Genomic DNA, 13,348 nt, shown 5'->3' with positions numbered 1-13,348 from the left:
TATCTAGTCAAAGCTGCCTCTGGACAAAACCACCAACTCTCTCCCTAGCAGGAACGGTAATCACAAGAGGTATCTTGGCATTTTATTTGCTTTCTGTAGTTTGGACACACAAGGAACTTTCCAGCATGAGCTTTTAAATCGCAAGTTTCGTAAGTTATTGCTAAACACAGCGCCCCCCGAGGTCAGCAACTCCAATCCTGGTCAGCACCCGGTGCGGCCGCACTGCTCGCACCTCCCTAAACCCGGCCCTGAGTGGCAGTTTTGCATCGCCATGAAATTGTCATGCCGTTGAGGTCAGTGTGTGACGTGGCCAAGGCTATCCTATTTGAGGACTCCGGGAGAGACAGCTGCTCCCTTAATGAAGGAGTGGCCTTCTGACTGAAGTTACCTGAGGCAGGGGCCCACTGTCAGAGGCCTTATGGGGCAGGGACCCGCTGCAACTCCTGGCTTGCCCCATGCAACCCCTGGAGAACCCTAAATGACATCCATGTAAGCGCCTACTGTCGAGGTCAGCAAGGTCAGTGTGTGGCTCGGCCCAGGCTATCCTATCTGAGGTCTCCTGAAGGGACAGCTGCCACGTTAAAGAAGGAGTGGCGTTCTGACTGGCGCCAACTGAGGTAGGGGCCCGTTGTCAGAGGCCATATGGGGGAGGGGCCCGCTGCGACATCTGGCTTGCCCCTTGCGACCCCTGGTGACCCCTAGGTGACATCCATGCAAGCGCTTGCCGTCAAGGTCAGCGTGTGGCGCGGCCAAGGCTATCCTCCCCTGAGGCTCCTGAAGGGACAGCTGGCGCCTGAAGTAAGGAGTGGCCTTCTGACCGAAGTCACCTGAGGCAGGTGCCCGCCGTCAGAGGCCTTATGGGGCAGGGGCTAAAGGGACATTTTAAGTCCAGCCAGAAGGCAGAAGGTTTGGTCTGTGCTGTCCTGGGGCAGGACTTCCTCCTTAGTAGGGCTGCCACCTGGCTGTGTTTTTTGAACTACCTCGTCTGTACGTTTAATTCCAGGCTGGTAAAAATATTGAGAAAAGCTGTGAAATTCAGGTTCTAAGAAAGGAGGCAACCCCAATCTTATACACACTGCGCTGACACTTACAAAGGGTATTCCTGGTGCAGCAGGGAAATGTGCCCCCTGGAGACATCTTGCAGTCACTATGTGGACAAGCAAGAGCTCTGGAGCTCTGGAGCTCTCAGCTGATCACAGCAAGATGGAGTGCTTTCAGATGTTATTTGGAGTGAAAAAAAGAGCTGTGAGAAAGCTGTGTGATATTGTGAGAAAAGTCAATAAAAGAAGAAGTAGTGTTAATGAAGCATTTGTAATTGAAAGCTTTCCTAATGTGTTTGAATCCATGAAAAGTGTAAAATGAAAGGTTTCCTATAAGAAATGTAAGTGTAGAAGTAAAAAGTGTAAGGAATTGCGCGTTCCCTGACCGGGAATCGAACCCGGGCCGCGGCGGTGAGAGCGCCGAATCCTAACCACTAGACCACCAGGGAGCAGGCACAGTTCGTCCACCACCACCCAATATAGAAACAAGAACTGGTCAGCAGGCTACTCGGGATCCCATTTCCTATTACAGGAAAATTAAAGCAGACATGCAAGGACACACCATTTTCAGGCACAGCATGAAGAAAGAAATTGACTGCACCTCAAATGCACTCACAACTCTTCACACTTTACAGCTCTCCAAGACCTAGCACACCCTCATAAGACATCCCATCCTTCAGCAGTAATAGCACTTACACACTTAACTAGCAGGAAAATTCAGAAGTACAATTAAAGGGACGATCAGTGCTTCTTCTCAGAGCCCCGATAGGAGGGCAGCTCTTAGCTTTCCCAGGTCAACGCAGGCATCTCCAGCTCTACATGTGCAGGCTTTTACTTAAGGTGCTGGGACCTGCACTCCTCTTTTACAATGCTGTGTATAGAACTACGAGTCCCACAATGCAGTGTAACACATGACCTGCTTTCGATAGTCATGGAAGAACCTCAGAACTAGAAAAGCTTTGATGAGATTAGTGGGTGGGCACGTCCGGGTCACTGCTTGTTTTCCTTTCTCAGTGTGTCTGTAAATTATACAACTTTACACTTTATCTAAAGATAAAAGGTTTCACCTTCCTATAAAACAATTCCTCCTTCAGAGTGTGCCCCAACATTTCATTTACTTAGTGTGAGAAAACAAAATAGCTTAAATGCATTTTTTTTATCATGCAGTACTTTCCTTTTTATCTCATGAAAAATCCTTGATTCCACCTTTCCTTTTTCAAGGAAGTAGGCAGGAAGTTTAAATGAAAAGGGAGAAATGGTTGTGAAAAAGAGTCTTAGGTCCAAATTGTGGGTGCTAGATTTTGAAAGGTACTTGATGGCATGAATAAATGTTTCGATTTGGAGGAGGTGTGTGGATGAAAGAAAAATGGGCGTACTCTGTAGTATGAGTGTGAGATTGTAAACGGTATTTGAAGTAAATATTGATTGATGGTGCTCTGAAAATGTAGGTTTAAGCCTTTAAAAGAAGAGGCAGTTTCCCAGTTGGGGAATTGAACCATAGTCTCCCAGGTCCCAGGCAGGGACACTCTCCACTATACTAAGTAGGAAGAGATATTTTTGTGTGTGCTGAGCAGCTCCTTCTTCTGTCCAACCCGCCCTCTCTGTGGCAAGCGTCTGAGTTTTTCCATTTCTCACTTCCTTCCCACCCACACGGGGGGCAGAGCTGGCTTAAGGATGCTGCAACTGTTGCACTCGCACTGCTCGCTCACATGCACGGGGGCACCCACCTCAGGGGGGGGGCGGGGGCGCTCTGCTTAGTCTCAACTTAACATTTAGTACAACCTGCCGCAGAGTTCCTTCCCTTTACAGATTTCAGGCAACAATCAAAATGGCAACACAACTCTTCTCATTAATCTTCCTGCCAGAGAGAGCTCAGATTTTTGCCTGCTAGCAGCAGGGCCGGCTGTAGCCCTGGTGGCTGGAAGACAGTCTTTTTTGGCACCCCCCAACCCCCTTCACTCCATCACCACCTACTCGGATTCACTCACTGCCACCCGCCAAATGTGCCCCTCATCTATCCATAGCCCCTCTCACATAGATTAGATTTGTTTTAAAGAGCTGGATAGCTGCTTGACTATCCAGACAGCTGTCCACATTAGATATGGTTCTGTTCTTTGCGTCAGGCACATGAACCCTCTACGCTATTTTATATCTAGTCAAAGCTGCCTCTGGACAAAACCACCAACTCTCTCCCTAGCAGGAACGGTAATCACAAGAGGTATCTTGGCATTTTATTTGCTTTCTGTAGTTTGGACACACAAGGAACTTTCCAGCATGAGCTTTTAAATCGCAAGTTTCGTAAGTTATTGCTAAACACAGCGCCCCCCGAGGTCAGCAACTCCAATCCTGGTCAGCACCCGGTGCGGCCGCACTGCTCGCACCTCCCTAAACCCGGCCCTGAGTGGCAGTTTTGCATCGCCATGAAATTGTCATGCCGTTGAGGTCAGTGTGTGACGTGGCCAAGGCTATCCTATTTGAGGACTCCGGGAGAGACAGCTGCTCCCTTAATGAAGGAGTGGCCTTCTGACTGAAGTCACCTGAGGCAGGGGCCCACTGTCAGAGGCCTTATGGGGCAGGGACCCGCTGCAACTCCTGGCTTGCCCCATGCAACCCCTGGAGAACCCTAAATGACAGCCATGTAAGTGCCTACTGTCGAGGTCAGCAAGGTCAGTGTGTGGCTCGGCCCAGGCTATCCTATCTGAGGTCTCCTGAAGGGACAGCTGCCACCTTAAAGAAGGAGTGGCGTTCTGACTGGCGCCAACTGAGGTAGGGGCCCGCTGTCAGAGGCCATATGGGGGAGGGGCCCGCTGCGACATCTGGCTTGCCCCTTGCGACCCCTGGTGACCCCTAGGTGACATCCATGCGAGCGCTTGCCGTCAAGGTCAGCGTGTGGCGCGGCCAAGGCTATCCTCCCCTGAGGCTCCTGAAGGGACAGCTGGCGCCTGAAGTAAGGAGTGGCCTTCTGACCGAAGTCACCTGAGGCAGGTGCCCGCCGTCAGAGGCCTTATGGGGCAGGGGCTAAAGGGACATTTTAAGTCCAGCCAGAAGGCAGAAGGTTTGGTCTGTGCTGTCCTGGGGCAGGACTTCCTCCTTAGTAGGGCTGCCACCTGGCTGTGTTTTTTGAACTACCTCGTCTGTACGTTTAATTCCAGGCTGGTAAAAATATTGAGAAAAGCTGTGAAATTCAGGTTCTAAGAAAGGAGGCAACCCCAATCTTATACACACTGCGCTGACACTTACAAAGGGTATTCCTGGTGCAGCAGGGAAATGTGCCCCCTGGAGACATCTTGCAGTCACTATGTGGACAAGCAAGAGCTCTGGAGCTCTCAGCTGATCACAGCAAGATGGAGTGCTTTCAGATGTTATTTGGAGTGAAAAAAAGAGCTGTGAGAAAGCTGTGTGATATTGTGAGAAAAGTCAATTAAAGAAGAAGTAGTGGTAATGAAGCATTTGTAATTGAAAGGTTTCCTAATGTGTTTGAATCCATGAAAAGTGTAAAATGAAAGGTTTCCTATAAGAAATGTAAGTGTAGAAGTAAAAAGTGTAAGGAATTGCGCGTTCCCTGACCGGGAATCGAACCCGGGCCGCGGCGGTGAGAGCGCCGAATCCTAACCACTAGACCACCAGGGAGCAGGCACAGTTCGTCCACCACCACCCAATATAGAAACAAGAACTGGTCAGCAGGCTACTCGGGATCCCATTTCCTATTACAGGAAAATTAAAGCAGACATGCAAGGACACACCATTTTCAGGCACAGCATGAAGAAAGAAATTGACTGCACCTCAAATGCACTCACAACTCTTCACACTTTACAGCTCTCCAAGACCTAGCACACCCTCATAAGACATCCCATCCTTCAGCAGTAATAGCACTTACACACTTAACTAGCAGGAAAATTCAGAAGTACAATTAAAGGGACGATCAGTGCTTCTTCTCAGAGCCCCGATAGGAGGGCAGCTCTTAGCTTTCCCAGGTCAACGCAGGCATCTCCAGCTCTACATGTGCAGGCTTTTACTTAAGGTGCTGGGACCTGCACTCCTCTTTTACAATGCTGTGTATAGAACTACGAGTCCCACAATGCAGTGTAACACATGACCTGCTTTCGATAGTCATGGAAGAACCTCAGAACTAGAAAAGCTTTGATGAGATTAGTGGGTGGGCACGTCCGGGTCACTGCTTGTTTTCCTTTCTCAGTGTGTCTGTAAATTATACAACTTTACACTTTATCTAAAGATAAAAGGTTTCACCTTCCTATAAAACAATTCCTCCTTCAGAGTGTGCCCCAACATTTCATTTACTTAGTGTGAGAAAACAAAATAGCTTAAATGCATTTTTTTTATCATGCAGTACTTTCCTTTTTATCTCATGAAAAATCCTTGATTCCACCTTTCCTTTTTCAAGGAAGTAGGCAGGAAGTTGAAATGAAAAGGGAGAAATGGTTGTGAAAAAGAGTCTTAGGTCCAAATTGTGGGTGCTAGATTTTGAAAGGTACTTGATGGCATGAATAAATGTTTCGATTTGGAGGAGGTGTGTGGATGAAAGAAAAATGGGCGTACTCTGTAGTATGAGTGTGAGATTGTAAACGGTATTTGAAGTAAATATTGATTGATGGTGCTCTGAAAATGTAGGTTTAAGCCTTTAAAAGAAGAGGCAGTTTCCCAGTTGGGGAATTGAACCATAGTCTCCCAGGTCCCAGGCAGGGACACTCTCCACTATACTAAGTAGGAAGAGATATTTTTGTGTGTGCTGAGCAGCTCCTTCTTCTGTCCAACCCGCCCTCTCTGTGGCAAGCGTCTGAGTTTTTCCATTTCTCACTTCCTTCCCACCCACACGGGGGGCAGAGCTGGCTTAAGGATGCTGCAACTGTTGCACTCGCACTGCTCGCTCACATGCACGGGGGCACCCACCTCAGGGGGGGGGCGGGGGCGCTCTGCTTAGTCTCAACTTAACATTTAGTACAACCTGCCGCAGAGTTCCTTCCCTTTACAGATTTCAGGCAACAATCAAAATGGCAACACAACTCTTCTCATTAATCTTCCTGCCAGAGAGAGCTCAGATTTTTGCCTGCTAGCAGCAGGGCCGGCTGTAGCCCTGGTGGCTGGAAGACAGTCTTTTTTGGCACCCCCCAACCCCCTTCACTCCATCACCACCTACTCGGATTCACTCACTGCCACCCGCCAAATGTGCCCCTCATCTATCCATAGCCCCTCTCACATAGATTAGATTTGTTTTAAAGAGCTGGATAGCTGCTTGACTATCCAGACAGCTGTCCACATTAGATATGGTTCTGTTCTTTGCGTCAGGCACATGAACCCTCTACGCTATTTTATATCTAGTCAAAGCTGCCTCTGGACAAAACCACCAACTCTCTCCCTAGCAGGAACGGTAATCACAAGAGGTATCTTGGCATTTTATTTGCTTTCTGTAGTTTGGACACACAAGGAACTTTCCAGCATGAGCTTTTAAATCGCAAGTTTCGTAAGTTATTGCTAAACACAGCGCCCCCCGAGGTCAGCAACTCCAATCCTGGTCAGCACCCGGTGCGGCCGCACTGCTCGCACCTCCCTAAACCCGGCCCTGAGTGGCAGTTTTGCATCGCCATGAAATTGTCATGCCGTTGAGGTCAGTGTGTGACGTGGCCAAGGCTATCCTATTTGAGGACTCCGGGAGAGACAGCTGCTCCCTTAATGAAGGAGTGGCCTTCTGACTGAAGTTACCTGAGGCAGGGGCCCACTGTCAGAGGCCTTATGGGGCAGGGACCCGCTGCAACTCCTGGCTTGCCTCATGCAACCCCTGGAGAACCCTAAATGACATCCATGTAAGCGCCTACTGTCGAGGTCAGCAAGGTCAGTGTGTGGCTCGGCCCAGGCTATCCTATCTGAGGTCTCCTGAAGGGACAGCTGCCACGTTAAAGAAGGAGTGGCGTTCTGACTGGCGCCAACTGAGGTAGGGGCCCGTTGTCAGAGGCCATATGGGGGAGGGGCCCGCTGCGACATCTGGCTTGCCCCTTGCGACCCCTGGTGACCCCTAGGTGACATCCATGCAAGCGCTTGCCGTCAAGGTCAGCGTGTGGCGCGGCCAAGGCTATCCTCCCCTGAGGCTCCTGAAGGGACAGCTGGCGCCTGAAGTAAGGAGTGGCCTTCTGACCGAAGTCACCTGAGGCAGGTGCCCGCCGTCAGAGGCCTTATGGGGCAGGGGCTAAAGGGACATTTTAAGTCCAGCCAGAAGGCAGAAGGTTTGGTCTGTGCTGTCCTGGGGCAGGACTTCCTCCTTAGTAGGGCTGCCACCTGGCTGTGTTTTTTGAACTACCTCGTCTGTACGTTTAATTCCAGGCTGGTAAAAATATTGAGAAAAGCTGTGAAATTCAGGTTCTAAGAAAGGAGGCAACCCCAATCTTATACACACTGCGCTGACACTTACAAAGGGTATTCCTGGTGCAGCAGGGAAATGTGCCCCCTGGAGACATCTTGCAGTCACTATGTGGACAAGCAAGAGCTCTGGAGCTCTGGAGCTCTCAGCTGATCACAGCAAGATGGAGTGCTTTCAGATGTTATTTGGAGTGAAAAAAAGAGCTGTGAGAAAGCTGTGTGATATTGTGAGAAAAGTCAATAAAAGAAGAAGTAGTGTTAATGAAGCATTTGTAATTGAAAGGTTTCCTAATGTGTTTGAATCCATGAAAAGTGAAAAATGAAAGGTTTCCTATAAGAAATGTAAGTGTAGAAGTAAAAAGTGTAAGGAATTGCGCGTTCCCTGACCGGGAATAGAACCCGGGCCGCGGCGGTGAGAGCGCCGAATCCTAACCACTAGACCACCAGGGAGCAGGCACAGTTCGTCCACCACCACCCAATATAGAAACAAGAACTGGTCAGCAGGCTACTCGGGATCCCATTTCCTATTACAGGAAAATTAAAGCAGACATGCAAGGACACACCATTTTCAGGCACAGCATGAAGAAAGAAATTGACTGCACCTCAAATGCACTCACAACTCTTCACACTTTACAGCTCTCCAAGACCTAGCACACCCTCATAAGACATCCCATCCTTCAGCAGTAATAGCACTTACACACTTAACTAGCAGGAAAATTCAGAAGTACAATTAAAGGGACGATCAGTGCTTCTTCTCAGAGCCCCGATAGGAGGGCAGCTCTTAGCTTTCCCAGGTCAACGCAGGCATCTCCAGCTCTACATGTGCAGGCTTTTACTTAAGGTGCTGGGACCTGCACTCCTCTTTTACAATGCTGTGTATAGAACTACGAGTCCCACAATGCAGTGTAACACATGACCTGCTTTCGATAGTCATGGAAGAACCTCAGAACTAGAAAAGCTTTGATGAGATTAGTGGGTGGGCACGTCCGGGTCACTGCTTGTTTTCCTTTCTCAGTGTGTCTGTAAATTATACAACTTTACACTTTATCTAAAGATAAAAGGTTTCACCTTCCTATAAAACAATTCCTCCTTCAGAGTGTGCCCCAACATTTCATTTACTTAGTGTGAGAAAACAAAATAGCTTAAATGCATTTTTTTTATCATGCAGTACTTTCCTTTTTATCTCATGAAAAATCCTTGATTCCACCTTTCCTTTTTCAAGGAAGTAGGCAGGAAGTTTAAATGAAAAGGGAGAAATGGTTGTGAAAAAGAGTCTTAGGTCCAAATTGTGGGTGCTAGATTTTGAAAGGTACTTGATGGCATGAATAAATGTTTCGATTTGGAGGAGGTGTGTGGATGAAAGAAAAATGGGCGTACTCTGTAGTATGAGTGTGAGATTGTAAACGGTATTTGAAGTAAATATTGATTGATGGTGCTCTGAAAATGTAGGTTTAAGCCTTTAAAAGAAGAGGCAGTTTCCCAGTTGGGGAATTGAACCATAGTCTCCCAGGTCCCAGGCAGGGACACTCTCCACTATACTAAGTAGGAAGAGATATTTTTGTGTGTGCTGAGCAGCTCCTTCTTCTGTCCAACCCGCCCTCTCTGTGGCAAGCGTCTGAGTTTTTCCATTTCTCACTTCCTTCCCACCCACACGGGGGGCAGAGCTGGCTTAAGGATGCTGCAACTGTTGCACTCGCACTGCTCGCTCACATGCACGGGGGCACCCACCTCAGGGGGGGGGCGGGGGCGCTCTGCTTAGTCTCAACTTAACATTTAGTACAACCTGCCGCAGAGTTCCTTCCCTTTACAGATTTCAGGCAACAATCAAAATGGCAACACAACTCTTCTCATTAATCTTCCTGCCAGAGAGAGCTCAGATTTTTGCCTGCTAGCAGCAGGGCCGGCTGTAGCCCTGGTGGCTGGAAGACAGTCTTTTTTGGCACCCCCCAACCCCCTTCACTCCATCACCACCTACTCGGATTCACTCACTGCCACCCGCCAAATGTGCCCCTCATCTATCCATAGCCCCTCTCACATAGATTAGATTTGTTTTAAAGAGCTGGATAGCTGCTTGACTATCCAGACAGCTGTCCACATTAGATATGGTTCTGTTCTTTGCGTCAGGCACATGAACCCTCTACGCTATTTTATATCTAGTCAAAGCTGCCTCTGGACAAAACCACCAACTCTCTCCCTAGCAGGAACGGTAATCACAAGAGGTATCTTGGCATTTTATTTGCTTTCTGTAGTTTGGACACACAAGGAACTTTCCAGCATGAGCTTTTAAATCGCAAGTTTCGTAAGTTATTGCTAAACACAGCGCCCCCCGAGGTCAGCAACTCCAATCCTGGTCAGCACCCGGTGCGGCCGCACTGCTCGCACCTCCCTAAACCCGGCCCTGAGTGGCAGTTTTGCATCGCCATGAAATTGTCATGCCGTTGAGGTCAGTGTGTGACGTGGCCAAGGCTATCCTATTTGAGGACTCCGGGAGAGACAGCTGCTCCCTTAATGAAGGAGTGGCCTTCTGACTGAAGTCACCTGAGGCAGGGGCCCACTGTCAGAGGCCTTATGGGGCAGGGACCCGCTGCAACTCCTGGCTTGCCCCATGCAACCCCTGGAGAACCCTAAATGACAGCCATGTAAGTGCCTACTGTCGAGGTCAGCAAGGTCAGTGTGTGGCTCGGCCCAGGCTATCCTATCTGAGGTCTCCTGAAGGGACAGCTGCCACCTTAAAGAAGGAGTGGCGTTCTGACTGGCGCCAACTGAGGTAGGGGCCCGCTGTCAGAGGCCATATGGGGGAGGGGCCCGCTGCGACATCTGGCTTGCCCCTTGCGACCCCTGGTGACCCCTAGGTGACATCCATGCGAGCGCTTGCCGTCAAGGTCAGCGTGTGGCGCGGCCAAGGCTATCCTCCCCTGAGGCTCCTGAAGGGACAGCTGGCGCCTGAAGTAAGGAGTGGCCTTCTGACCGAAGTCACCTGAGGCAGGTGCCCGCCGTCAGAGGCCTTATGGGGCAGGGGCTAAAGGGACATTTTAAGTCCAGCCAGAAGGCAGAAGGTTTGGTCTGTGCTGTCCTGGGGCAGGACTTCCTCCTTAGTAGGGCTGCCACCTGGCTGTGTTTTTTGAACTACCTCGTCTGTACGTTTAATTCCAGGCTGGTAAAAATATTGAGAAAAGCTGTGAAATTCAGGTTCTAAGAAAGGAGGCAACCCCAATCTTATACACACTGCGCTGACACTTACAAAGGGTATTCCTGGTGCAGCAGGGAAATGTGCCCCCTGGAGACATCTTGCAGTCACTATGTGGACAAGCAAGAGCTCTGGAGCTCTGGAGCTCTCAGCTGATCACAGCAAGATGGAGTGCTTTCAGATGTTATTTGGAGTGAAAAAAAGAGCTGTGAGAAAGCTGTGTGATATTGTGAGAAAAGTCAATTAAAGAAGAACTAGTGGTAATGAAGCATTTGTAATTGAAAGGTTTCCTAATGTGTTTGAATCCATGAAAAGTGTCAAATGAATGGTTTCCTATAAGAAATGTAAGTGTAGAAGTAAAAAGTGTAAGGAACTGCGCGTTCCCTGACCGGGAATGGAACCCGGGCCGCTGCGGTGAGAGCGCCGAATCCTAACCACTAGACCACCAGGGAGCAGGCACAGGTCATCCACCACCACCCAATATAGAAACAAGAACTGGTCAGCAGGCTACTCAGGATCCCATTTCCTATTACAGGAAAATTAAAGCAGACATGCAAGGACACACCATTTTCAGGCACAGCATGAAGAAAGAAATTGACTGCACCTCAAATGCACTCACAACTCTTCACACTTTACAGCTCTCCAAGACCTAGCACACCCTCATAAGACATCCCATCCTTCAGCAGTAATAGCACTTACACACTTAACTAGCAGGAAAATTCAGAAGTACAATTAAAGGGACGATCAGTGCTTCTTCTCAGAGCCCCGATAGGAGGGCAGCTCTTAGCTTTCCCAGGTCAACGCAGGCATCTCCAGCTCTACATGTGCAGGCTTTTACTTAAGGTGCTGGGACCTGCACTCCTCTTTTACAATGCTGTGTATAGAACTACGAGTCCCACAATGCAGTGTAACACATGACCTGCTTTCGATAGTCATGGAAGAACCTCGGAACTAGAAAAGCTCTGATGAGATTAGTGGGTGGGCACGTCCGGGTCACTGCTTGTTTTCCTTTCTCAGTGTGTCTGTAAATTATACAACTTTACACTTTATCTAAAGATAAAAGGTTTCACCTTCCTCTAAAACAATTCCTCCTTCAGAGTGTGCCCCAACATTTCATTTACTTAGTGTGAGAAAACAAAATAGCTTAAATGCATTTTTTTTATCATGCAGTACTTTCCTTTTTATCTCATGAAAAATCCTTGATTCCACCTTTCCTTTTTCAAGGAAGTAGGCAGGAAGTTTAAATGAAAAGGGAGAAATGGTTGTGAAAAAGAGTCTTAGGTCCAAATTGTGGGTGCTAGATTTTGAAAGGTACTTGATGGCATGAATAAATGTTTCGATTTGGAGGAGGTGTGTGGATGAAAGAAAAATGGGCGTACTCTGTAGTATGAGTGTGAGATTGTAAACGGTATTTGAAGTAAATATTGATTGATGGTGCTCTGAAAATGTAGGTTTAAGCCTTTAAAAGAAGAGGCAGTTTCCCAGTGGGGGAATTGAACCCCAGTCTCCCAGGTCCCAGGCAGGGACACTCTCCACTATACTAAGTAGGAAGAGATATTTTTGTGTGTGCTGAGCAGCTCCTTCTTCTGTCCAACCCGCCCTCTGTGTGCCAAGCGTCTGAGTTTTTCCATTTCTCACTTCCTTCCCACCCACACGGGGGGCAGAGCTGGCTTAAGGATGCTGCAACTGTTGCACTCGCACTGCTCGCTCACATGCACGGGGGCACCCACCTCAGGGGGGGGGGGGCGCTCTGCTTAGTCTCAACTTAACATTTAATACAACCTGCTGCAGAGTTCCTTCCCTTTACAGATTTCAGGCAACAATCAAAATGGCAACACAACTCTTCTCATTAATCTTCCTGCCAGAGAGAGCTCAGATTTTTGCCTGCTAGCAGCAGGGCCGGCTGTAGCCCTGGTGGCTGGAAGACAGTCTTTTTTGGCACCCCCCAACCCCCTTCACTCCATCACCACCTACTCGGATTCACTCACTGCCACCCGCCAAATGTGCCCCTCATCTATCCATAGCCCCTCTCACATAGATTAGATTTGTTTTAAAGAGCTGGATAGCTGCTTGACTATCCAGACAGCTGTCCACATTAGATATGGTTCTGTTCTTTGCGTCAGGCACATGAACCCTCTACGCTATTTTATATCTAGTCAAAGCTGCCTCTGGACAAAACCACCAACTCTCTCCCTAGCAGGAACGGTAATCACAAGAGGTATCTTGGCATTTTATTTGCTTTCTGTAGTTTGGACACACAAGGAACTTTCCAGCATGAGCTTTTAAATCGCAAGTTTCGTAAGTTATTGCTAAACACAGCGCCCCCCGAGGTCAGCAACTCCAATCCTGGTCAGCACCCGGTGCGGGCGCACTGCTCGCACCTCCCTAAACCCGGCCCTGAGTGGCAGTTTTGCATCGCCATGAAATTGTCATGCCGTTGAGGTCAGTGTGTGACGTGGCCAAGGCTATCCTATTTGAGGACTCCGGGAGAGACAGCTGCTCCCTTAATGAAGGAGTGGCCTTCTGACTGAAGTCACCTGAGGCAGGGGCCCACTGTCAGAGGCCTTATGGGGCAGGGACCCGCTGCAACTCCTGGCTTGCCCCATGCAACCCCTGGAGAACCCTAAATGACAGCCATGTAAGTGCCTACTGTCGAGGTCAGCAAGGTCAGTGTGTGGCTCGGCCCAGGCTATCCTATCTGAGGTCTCCTGAAGGGACAGCTGCCACCTTAAAGAAGGAGTGGCGTTCTGAC

General features: G+C 48.9%; 4 non-coding genes across 4 annotated transcripts; all 4 read right to left on the bottom strand.

Annotated features, from left to right (window-relative positions):
• Positions 1–1,417: 1,417 nt before the first annotated feature.
• On the bottom strand, positions 1,418–1,489 carry TRNAE-CUC (transfer RNA glutamic acid (anticodon CUC)). Its single transcript has one exon. It is a non-coding gene; the product is annotated as a tRNA-Glu (tRNA).
• Positions 1,490–4,598: 3,109 nt separating this feature from the next.
• On the bottom strand, positions 4,599–4,670 carry TRNAE-CUC (transfer RNA glutamic acid (anticodon CUC)). Its single transcript has one exon. It is a non-coding gene; the product is annotated as a tRNA-Glu (tRNA).
• A 3,117-nt stretch (positions 4,671–7,787) lies between these two features.
• Positions 7,788–7,859, bottom strand: TRNAE-CUC (transfer RNA glutamic acid (anticodon CUC)). Its single transcript has one exon. It is a non-coding gene; the product is annotated as a tRNA-Glu (tRNA).
• Positions 7,860–10,976: 3,117 nt separating this feature from the next.
• On the bottom strand, positions 10,977–11,048 carry TRNAE-CUC (transfer RNA glutamic acid (anticodon CUC)). Its single transcript has one exon. It is a non-coding gene; the product is annotated as a tRNA-Glu (tRNA).
• Positions 11,049–13,348: the final 2,300 nt, after the last annotated feature.

The sequence above is a fragment of the Pleurodeles waltl genome, unplaced genomic scaffold, assembly GCF_031143425.1.
Source record: "Pleurodeles waltl isolate 20211129_DDA unplaced genomic scaffold, aPleWal1.hap1.20221129 scaffold_86, whole genome shotgun sequence".
Classification (NCBI taxonomy): Eukaryota; Metazoa; Chordata; class Amphibia; order Caudata; family Salamandridae; genus Pleurodeles; species Pleurodeles waltl.
Note: the sequence above shows the minus strand (reverse complement) of the source record. Positions and strands in the feature narration are given on the sequence as shown.